Consider the following 10685-nt stretch of genomic DNA (forward strand, 5'->3'; position numbering starts at 1 on the left):
ACCCCTCCCATTTCCCCTTCCTCTTTGTCCCTTTTCTTCCTATTTCACATTATCTATTATACCTTTTATGGTTTTATTTTAAATAAAAAGTTAACATATTCCCAGGGAGAATTGACTTTCTTGGGAGCTCAGCATTTTAAGGCTAATTGGAACAGGAATACATACCAGTGGAGATTCTGGGGCAGCGTGGGAGCGATACTGAAACGCTCTGAAGGAGTGCTCGCTTTAGCAGCACATATACTAAAATTGGAATGATACAGAGAAGATCAGCATGGCCCCTGTGCATGGATGAAATGCAAATTCATGAAGCATTCCAAATTTAATAATAATAATATTATTAATTAATTAATAATAAAAGGTTTGAAGGAGACTTTTGAAAACAGAAAAGACTAATACTTGTGGTGAAGCAGGAACAGTGTAATAAAGTGTTCCTAACAAGTATTGTGTACTAGTTCAGAATTGCTAATTGTCACCAGGTCACCAAATAAGAGTAAATCAATTTGGCATGCCCAAAAGAAATACTCTTCCTGAGGTTAGAGAAGGAAAAATTCTCAAAGGTGCATTTCTTTTTTTTTTAATTCATTGTTTATTGGTACATTTTAGGTATACAATATGATGTTTACCATTGGGAATTTGAAACTTTACATGATATATCTTGGTTCTCTCACTCCTCTGCCCTCCTGTCAACCACTCCACCCCTCCCTATTTACAAAAGCTTTCTTTCTGTTTTTTTCTTTTCTCATATTTTTTCCCTTTCCCTTCTTTCCTTCGCCCTATGCCTCCCTCTACCATTGCTCTTTGGACCTTTTCTTCCTATTTCACATGCCAGAGAAACTATTAGGTATATACACATGTGTGTCCTATTTATTTCCCTTAAAAGTATGGCCTCAATCTGCATCTATTCATCTATAAATGTCTCTAGTTTCTCATTCTTTATGCCTGAGAACTACTCCATTAAAAAAAAAAAAAAAACAACCACATCTTCTTCATCCAGTCTCCAGTTGTTAGGCAATTGGGCTGTTTCCAAGTTTTAGCTATCACAAACTCTGCTGCTATAAACATAGGGACAAATATATCGCTGTGGTCTGATTCTTCTAATTTTTGGGGAAGAGACCTAGTAGGGGAATAGCTGGGTCAAATGGAACCACTAATACTAGTATTTTGAGGTATCTTCATGCTGATTCCCACAGTGGTTGCACCAGTCTGCACTCCCACCAACAGTGGAGAAGTTTCCTTTTTTCCCACAGCCTCACCAGCATTGGTTATTGGTTGATTTCATGATAGTAGTCATTCTTTCTGGAGCAAGAAACAATTTCACTGAAAGAATCAGCATTGTATTCATTTCCACCTCTCAAATGACCAGTAATATTGAACATTGTTTCATATGTTTATTCGCTGTTTCTACTTCTTTTTCTGAGAAGTGCCTATTCATTTCAGATGCTCATTTTTGGATTGGATCTTTAAATTTGGGAGGTCTGGTGTTTTTAAGTTCTTTATATATTCTAGATGGTAGACCTTTGTCTGATGAACATCTGGTAAAAATTTTTCCCAATATTTTGGGTTGTCTCTACATTCTGTTGGTGGTTTCACTTGATGAGCAGAAGTTTTTTAACAAGATGAGACCCCAGTGTTGCTCCTTTATACTAGCTCACAGGTAGCTGAGGTTTTGCTCATAAAATCTTTCCCTATACCAATGTCTTCAAGAATTCTACCTAACCTCTCTTCCAGCTGGTTTAGTGTTTCTCTTTCAATATTTAGATCTTTAATCCATTTCAATTTTAGCTTAGTGCATAGTGAAAGATATAGGTCTAGCTTTGGCAAGTTGAAACCCAATTTTTCCAGCACCATTTATTAAAGAAGCTATCTTTCCTCCAGTGAGGGTGTTTGGTTCCTTTGTCAAAGACAAGGTGGCTGAGTGTGTCTGGATTTGTTTCTGCATCTTATAATCTGTTCCACCGATCCTTGGTCTCCATATAGATTATCATATCATCTGAAAATACTGACAATTTAATTTCTTCATTTCCTGTCTTTATTCCTTTCATTTCTTTTTCAGGTCTAATTGCTGTTTCCAGAATTATATTGAATAGGAGTCATCATTGTGGACATCCCTTGTTTTGTTCCTGATTTTAGCATGAAGGATTTTAGTTTTTGTACATTTAGTATGATAATTGCTATTGCTTTTTCATACGTGGCTTTTATCAGATTGAGATAGCAACCATCTAGTCCAATATTCTGTAGGACAATTATCATGAATGTGTGTTAAATTTTGTCAAATACTTTTTCTGTATCTCCTGAGATGATCAAATGGTTTTTGTCATCAGCTCTGTTAATATAGTGTATTACATTTATTAACTTGAATATGTTGAACCATCCCTGAATCCCTGGGATAAATCCCACTTGCTCAAGGTGTATGATCTTCTTGATGATCTTTTTAATGCTGTTTGCTAGTATCTTACTGAGGATTTTTGCATCTATGTTCATTAGTGAGATTGGCCTATAGTGCTCTTTTTCAGTTGGATCTGTCTCTGCTTTTGTCTTCAGGAATGAATTTAAGAGTATTGCTTCCCTTTCAATTTTATTAAAGAGTTTAAACAGTAGTGACAATAGTTCTTCTCTAAATGTTTTGTAGAATTCAGCAGTGAAGCCATCAGAATCTGGGCTTTTCTTTATTTGTAAGTTTTTAATTACATTTTCATTGATTATAATGGGTTGTTTAGAATTTTTAGGTCTTCTTCATTCAACTTTGGTAATTTATATGTATCTAGAAATCTGCCCATTTCTTCTGTGTTTTCCACCTTATTGGAGTGTAAATTCCTAAAGTAGGTATTGATGATCTTCTGGATTTCTGCTGGGTCTGTAATTTCATCCTTTTCATTCCTAATTGCATGGATTTGGGCCCTTTCTTTTCTTTTTTGATAATGGGTTTGTCAATTTTGTTCATTCTTTCAAAGAACCCAACTATTTACATCATTAATTTTTTGTATTATTCTTTTAGTCTCCATTGCATTGATTTCTGCTCTGATCTGATCATTTTAATTTCCTCCCTTGTATGAGGCTTGGGTTTGTCCTGCTCTTCTTTTTTCTAGAAGCTTAAGGTTAAACATTATGGTGTTTATTTGAGTTCACTCTATTTTCCCAATATGAGTATTCACTACAATGAATTTTCCTCATAAGACTACTTTCATTGTTTCCCATTAATTCCAATATGTAGTATTAGGATTGTCATTTAATTGTAGAAAGTGTATAATTTTCTCCTTAGTTTCCTCTGTGACCTCTTGGTTGTTTACGAGTGTGTTATTGAATTTCCATGTTTATAAAATTAATTTGGCTATCTTTTGCTATTGAACTCCAATTCCATCACACTCTGGTCTGATAATATACAGGGGATAACTTCAATTATTTTTAGTTAGCTTAAGCATGTCCTATGAGTAAGTATGTGGTCTGTTTTGGAGAACAACCATGTGCAACTTAAAAGAATGTGTATTCTGATTTTGTGGTGTGGAACACTGTAAATATCTGGTAAGTCAATTTGTTCAACAGTTTGGGTGAGTTGTAGTATTTCGTAGATTTTGTGTAATTGATCTGTCTATTTGTGACAGTGGGGTATTGAGGTACCCCAGTACTGTTTTATTAGTGGTTAATTTTTCATGTCCATTGGCATTTGTTTTATATAGTCAGGTGCACTAATATTTGGTGCATATATATTTCTGATTGTCATCTCTCCCCCTTGGATTTTTCCCATTACAGGGATGTAGTGGCTTTCTTTGTCCCTCTTAATCAGTGTTGGTTTAAAATTCATTTAATCTGCAAATAAGATAGCTACTCCTTCTTTGGGGGGTGTTCTGTCACATGGAGTATTATTTTCCACTCTTTAATTTTCAGTCTATGAGATTCTTTCTTAATTAAATATGTTTCTTGTATGTTGCATATTGTTGAATCTTGCTTCTTGACCCATTCTGTCAATCTATTTCTTTTAATTGGTGAATTGAGACCATTAACATTGATGGGTATAACTGATATATACTAACTAATCCTTGTCATGACCTTTTCCTGTTGTTGGATTCTCTCCCTTTGAATTTAATTTTTGTTTTACCCAATGGATTCATTCTGCTGGGTTTTGTGGGGTTGTTACTCTCATTGTCTTTTCCTAGGACACTGTTTAAAAATTTGGGAGTGCTGGTAGTTATGAAATTCCTAAAGTACTCTTTGTCATGAAAATATCTTATTTCTCTATCAATTTTGCGAGCTAGTTTTTCAGAGTACAACAATCTTGGTTGGAAGTTGTTTTCTTTTAGGGATTGAAATACTTCACTGAAGGCTCTTCTTCACTTAAGGGTTTGAATTGAGACATCTGTTGTGATTCTGATGGGCTTTCCTTTGTACATGATTTTTTTTTCTTTTCTTTAACTGCTTATAGGATTTTGTTCTTCTTCTTTGGGTTTCTGAAATCTTGGCTGTTATATGCCTAGGCATAGATTTTTTTTTTAATGGCTAGTTGGAGTCCTATGTGTCTCACTTAACTATATGTCAAGTTCTTTTCCCCTGCTTGGGAAGTTTTCTGCCATTACTTCTGTGAACAGTTTTTTAACATCGCTTGCACTCTCTTCTATTTCTTCATTGACTCTGATCAGTCTTATGTTATTCTTTTTTGCATCATCTAGCAGCTGCTGGATTGATTTCTCAGGATCCCTTGCTATTTTTAAGAAATCTTTCTTCTCCTGGTTATGAATCACAATCCTGTCTTCTATATGTGATATTCTCTCCTTACATTGGCTTATTTTGCTGCATAAACTAACAATGGAGTTTGTAATTTCCTGGATATTTGTTTGCAACTGTTTTATGGATTCCATTTGTTTCCTATGCTGGGATTCCATCATGCTCCTCAGCTCTTCTTTTTTTTTTTTTTAAATCTCTGTCTGTTCTAGAGTTGTTAATCATGTCTTTCACTATGGACACAATCTTTCTTTTTAATCTGAGAAATTATTTCTTATTTTATTTTCTCCAGATCCTCTTTTATTGCCAGTTCAGTGAGTCCAGGTGGTTGAGTTTCAGTTTTTCCATCTCATTGCTCTTTGGAGTTGCCTTTGATGACCTGGAAGTTTGGTTTTGAGACTTATTTAGGTGTCTTCTCATTTCAACCAATGCATTCTGCTGTGCCTCTATTGAGGTGACTCTGCTCTCCCAGTGGGCTTCAATTCCCAACAAACCTCGAAGAGGCCTTCTCTCTATTGCTTACCACTGTGTCAGTGCCTGGATTCAGAATGATGGCCTTCTGGATCCCTGCACTAGTTTGTTGGCTTAGTGAGCTTCTGGGTGTGACCTACGCACACTTACCAATGGTATCTCAGCAGGCTGCTGCTTGGTGCCTGCATGCCTCCACAGCCGTTTTCTAGGTAGGCCTTTGGCTGGGGCCTGCTTGCCCAAGCTACTGGATCTTTTCGGGGCCCTGGCTAGGGCATGTGCACCTACAGCACTGCTGTCTGGGTGGACTTCTGTTGGCTTCTGCTCTGCTGAGCCACTGGTGTCTCGGTGGGCTTCTCAAAGGTGCATTTCTAATCCATTTTTTTAGCATCTCAGTGATGAAGTATAGATTGTGTTCTACCTAGAATCTAAGTCCTAAGACCTAGCTCTTTCTGGACTTTTTCAAGGGGGAGATGTAGTTTTGGTGATTGAACCCAGGCCCTTTGCACTGAGCTATTTTGCCAGCCCTTCTTATTTTGAGGCAGGAATTTGCTGAGTCACTACACTGTTCAGTTCAAATTTAAATCCTCCTGCCTCAGCTTCAGAGTGCTGGGATTACAGACATGTGTCACCATGCCTGGTTTCTTTCTAGACTCTTAAGCAGCTTTTGAATTTTCTTAGTCACTAAACTGGAAAATAACAGACTTTCTATTTCTTAAGCATGAAATAAAATAGATTGTTGCAGAGCAGAGATTAGGATCAGTGGTGCCTCGCAATCACAAGGTCCCAAGTTCAAATCCTGGCACCAAAAAATAAAAAATAGTTTGTTGTAGTACTTTATGAAACACAAGGGGTTATTCCCATATTAGTCATGATTGATATTGTTGTCATTAGCCAGCTTTCTTTTCCAGCTATATGTTGCCTTCATTAAGCAACTTCACTTCTGTAGCACACAAAGATGCACTTTTTATGTTTTCATAAAAAGTTAGTACACAGAATCTTCAAAATAAGGAAAGACTTCCCATGACACTGCAGATAATGCTACAGGGGAAGCACACTGTAGAGGGAGCTTGTGCATCCCCCAGTATGGAGCAACACTGGATGCTCCTAGTTGGCTGGTTAGCAATGCTACATTTTTGGAGATATGAAAATTGTTAGTGTCCCTCTGAGAAGGATGTAAAAAGATATCCTCCCATATCTTACATAACTCCTCTGAAAAAAGCTAAAGAAAAAAAAGTGTTAGGGCTAGAGGGAAAATTGTTATCACAATTAACAGCCATATCCAGAAATCACTGTAGCAAATTCACAAATTAATTGGCTTAGAATTAACAAGGTTCATTTTATTCCTTTATAATGACTTTATTCATTTTATTTCATATTTATTTTTCTATTTCATATTTTCCTTTATAATGACTTTATTCATTTTATTTCATATTTATTTTTCTATTTCATATTTATTTACTACATTATAAATATATTTCATTCTTACAGTATATGTTATAGGTACCGGTCATCCTAGCAATTTCCTAATCTAGACCAATTTTAAAGAACTTGCATGTTTGAAATGCACTATTGCTGCCTTCCATCTCAGTGTCTATTTGGGGAAGTAAATGTTTACATTTAAATTCCCATTCTTCCTACTTTTGAAAGTATTTCTCCTTTGTCTGTGGGTCTCCATTTATATAGTAAGAAAGTTTAGTTTGTTCTAATTTTGACCTTCTGTAGGCAACTTTATTAAATTATTGTGATAGTTAACTGATTGTGCCACTATGAATAAGAAACGCCCAGCTGTATTGGCTCAGCATAGTTCCAAGTGTGGAAGACCCTCTGGGAGAGGACTGCCACCAAACTGCTATAAATGGAAACCAAGAAGGAAGACTCACTTCTGTTTCTTCAGAGGAGCTCCAGTCTCACCTTCACCTCAGATGTTGTCTCGTAGCCTCCAGTGCAGTCTCTTCATCCTTTCACTGCAGCCTCTCAGGCCTTCTGACATGAACTTCCATGGGACACTACAATAAGCTTCAGGCCTTTGACTGGATCCTTCAGATCTCCAGTATACAGACAGCCCTTTTGCACTCTTCCTCACCTGACTCTGTGGGCAGCCACTATAAGCCAATCTTTGAAGTTCTTATATATTTGTATATCTTGCATTAAATCTGTCTCTCTAGTGAACACTGACTGATCCAACATTTGTTATTTTTAGTAGGTTTTTAATTTAACATTTCAGAATCTTAGAATAGTTCCCCATGTTATGAAACTACACTACTGTATGCCCGTTATGTGCCTCTATTTTCACACAATTTGGGGGGCTCTATGTGGGCTCTTTTCAATATGGACATTTTACATGCCTCAGCTCTGGAAATTTTCCTTTCATGATTCATCATTTTCTTTCACCAGCTTCTTCCTTCTTTTCTGAATCTTGTGTGTCAGATTATGGACCTACTAGAAGAAACCTGTGCTTATCTCACTGTTTTTCTCCTTTTTATACACAGATATTCCTTATTTAATGACTTACCTCTTTGACAACTGTTTGGGTTTACAGTTCTGAACATCATGGGGTTTTTTTGTACTGTTCTCTACAACATGTTTATAAAGCCTTAATGTATTTCTATACAGTACACCTTGTTCATACAGTACTATAATTTTTCTGATTATATGGTGTAGTACTGTATTTTATGTTCTGTAATTCATTACCGTACTGCATGTAAGAGTTATGCAAATAAAAGCAAAGACATCAAGCTGAAGATTCTTTTGACCATTTCTTTGTCCTAAATATTATAATGTATGTATTATATATAAGTCCTCATTTAGCAACTAATTCATTTAATGACCTAGTCTCAGATCTAAATGATTGTTAAATGAGGAATGTCTTATATTCTGCTTTTAATGTCATTATGTTGTTCTAGTTCCTGAGAAATAGTCTGGACAGTTTTATTCTTGTATTTTTTTTCAGGCTATCTTATTTTTAATTTTCAGAAGTTCTTTTTTTTCTCTGAATACCTTTTAAATAACATCCACTTTGAAAATGATAGATATGTATCTTCCTCCTATCTTTCTGAGGATGCTAATGAGGTTGCTTCTTTGTAAGTTTGCCTGTTGCTATTTTGTTGTGTCTGTCATCTGCTTTATACGATGTTAGCTTGGCTAAAAAACATGATTGATGATCCCTAGCTATCTGGTCACATGAAAGAGTGGGGCATTCAGAAACTGAACAGTCATCAGTTCATTCAGCAATTATTTTCTCTTGTATTAGTCAAATTACCAAGGAGAATATTTCAGCCTCTGTATGAATGGAATTAGCATAGCTGCAGTTTTTGCTGGAGCCTAGTGAGGGCAATCACTGAGGATTTCAAGGTTCCCAGCAATATCCTGTATCATTCTCTTATTAATATCAATACATTACTTCAACCCTTCCATATGGTGTGCTTCCAACAGCGCCTTACTATCATCTCTCCAGAGGATAAATTTCTTTTTAAACTGAGGTGTAAGAGAGTCTTCCAGATGAGAAGACTGATGTGTGAGATTCTACTCCTAATTCTGATCTTCAGCCAACTTGTTTTCAAGCCTCCATTTCCCTGATCCAGATGCACCTGATGACACCAATTTCTGCCCTTCAGGGCCAGCAACACCATCAAATTTTTTGAGCCTCTCCAGCTGCTTGCTTATCACTTTCTTCCTAAAGATGCCAGTCACTTATTGTGAGTTCAAAATGTTTCCAATACTTTTTTTGTTTGTTTTTCTTGAGACAGGGTCTCACTATGTAGTTGAGACTTACCTGGAACTCCCTATGTAGCCCAGGCTGGTCTCGAACTCACGGTGATCCTCCTGTCTCAGCCTCCCGAGTGCTAGGATTACAGGCATGTGCCACCACTCCCCGGCCCTGTTTCCAATACTTTGGTACTTTGTCTTTTAACATATTCTCTTTGCCTTCAATGTTTTGTTAATCCTTTAACTATTTTAGTAAGATTTTGAGGGCCTAAAGAAAAATACTCATGTTTGATTCGCTATATTTAATCTAAACTGAAGGAAAAATTTTGAAGTTATTAAAGAGTGAGGGATGTACCAATCCTCCAGTAAATAATGACTGCTTAACATCATATATAATACTTATGAAGTAATCACTTCAATATTTCTCTACCTATGTATTTTACCACAACCCTGCAGAAACAATAAAATTTCAGTTTTAAAGTCTCAGAATCTTGAAGGAGGTCATATTTAAATGAAGGTCATAAATAATGGCTTGTTGAGTTTCCTGATCCTCTCAGAGGAAGTTAAAACAGTGCCTCTTTGCCAATAAATATTTAAAACTACTGTTAAAATTATGAAATTTAAAATGCCATAAGAAATCATATCAAGATATAAATAATGTCTACTTAATGGCTGGACTATGGATATTCTACTTTGGGTTCTACATATAGGAAGACAAAAATATAGAGAGTAAATATACTTGATGTTTGAAAATAGGTCATCATAATTTTAAAAAATAGGTCTTTAATAATAATTTTATCTCCTCACCTTTAACCAAAAAAAAATCAAATCAATCATTGGAACTTTTCACTTTTGTTTATGTACTGAATTTTCTTCTGCATTCACAGGGAGATTGACATGTCAGAGGCAAAAAGCTGTTCATAAAAATCATTCTCACAAGAAACCCCAAACTTATGTGATATTCCTCCCAACATGGTATGTCCTGGATCCCATGGGGCATCTCAATAAATTAAATTAAAATCATTGACTTTAGGAAATGAAATTGAAATAAACAGCAACATTAAGCAGCTTTGACTGACACAGGAATTATTAGAACTGTAAATTTTTTCCTAGATTTCCTTTGTCAAAAGCTTGGCATGCACCTTCCACAGTTAGTTAGAAATGAGAAAACATGGAGAATAAAGAGAGATTTTGATGTAATTACATTGTAAGGGTATTATTCATTTTGCCAAGGGTTCAGGCTCTAAACCTAAGGCCATCTAAAGACCTAAAAACAGCTACCACCAATCAATGTCCACACATACTCTATCCTTCAGTTCCCAAGCAGCACATTAAAAGATAAATGATGCCATCTATTCTAGCCTCACAGTCATAGTTCCAATAAACAACCATTGTCAAAGAAAGAAATTCTAACAGGGATCAAATTCAGGACCTTACACTTGCAAGGCAGGCACAGTGCCACTGACCTACATCCCCAGCTCAAGAAGGCAGTTCTTAAAAAGCAATCGCATTTTCTAGCTAGCCATTAACAAAGTTGGAAAGAGCAGGGCATGATCCAGCCAGATTCCAGAATGTGGCACTACAAAAATGTTTCTTCTTCTTGTTCTGTGATCTCTGGACATGCATGAGGGGGAGTTGGAAAGAGAGATCTTTTTGGCATGATGGTGCTAAAATATTTTTATTGTGACATCTAATTTGAAGACTTGCTGAATATGTCCTAGAATAGACAGCTAAAATTCATTATTAGAATGATTAGAATGAATATTTTGTTCTATATCCCTTTATATAGAGGGTTA

At 36.0% G+C, this 10685-nt stretch overlaps 1 non-coding gene across 1 annotated transcript; it reads left to right on the top strand.

Moving 5' to 3' along the window:
• The first annotated feature begins 216 nt into the window (after positions 1 to 216).
• On the top strand, positions 217 to 323 carry LOC117283827. Its single transcript, XR_004514844.1, has one exon. It is a non-coding gene; the product is annotated as a U6 spliceosomal RNA (small nuclear RNA).
• The last annotated feature ends 10362 nt before the right edge of the window (positions 324 to 10685 follow it).

Source organism: Fukomys damarensis, unplaced genomic scaffold (assembly GCF_012274545.1).
Source record: "Fukomys damarensis isolate Sample0158 unplaced genomic scaffold, DMR_v1.0_HiC HiC_scaffold_30, whole genome shotgun sequence".
Taxonomy (NCBI): Eukaryota; Metazoa; Chordata; class Mammalia; order Rodentia; family Bathyergidae; genus Fukomys; species Fukomys damarensis.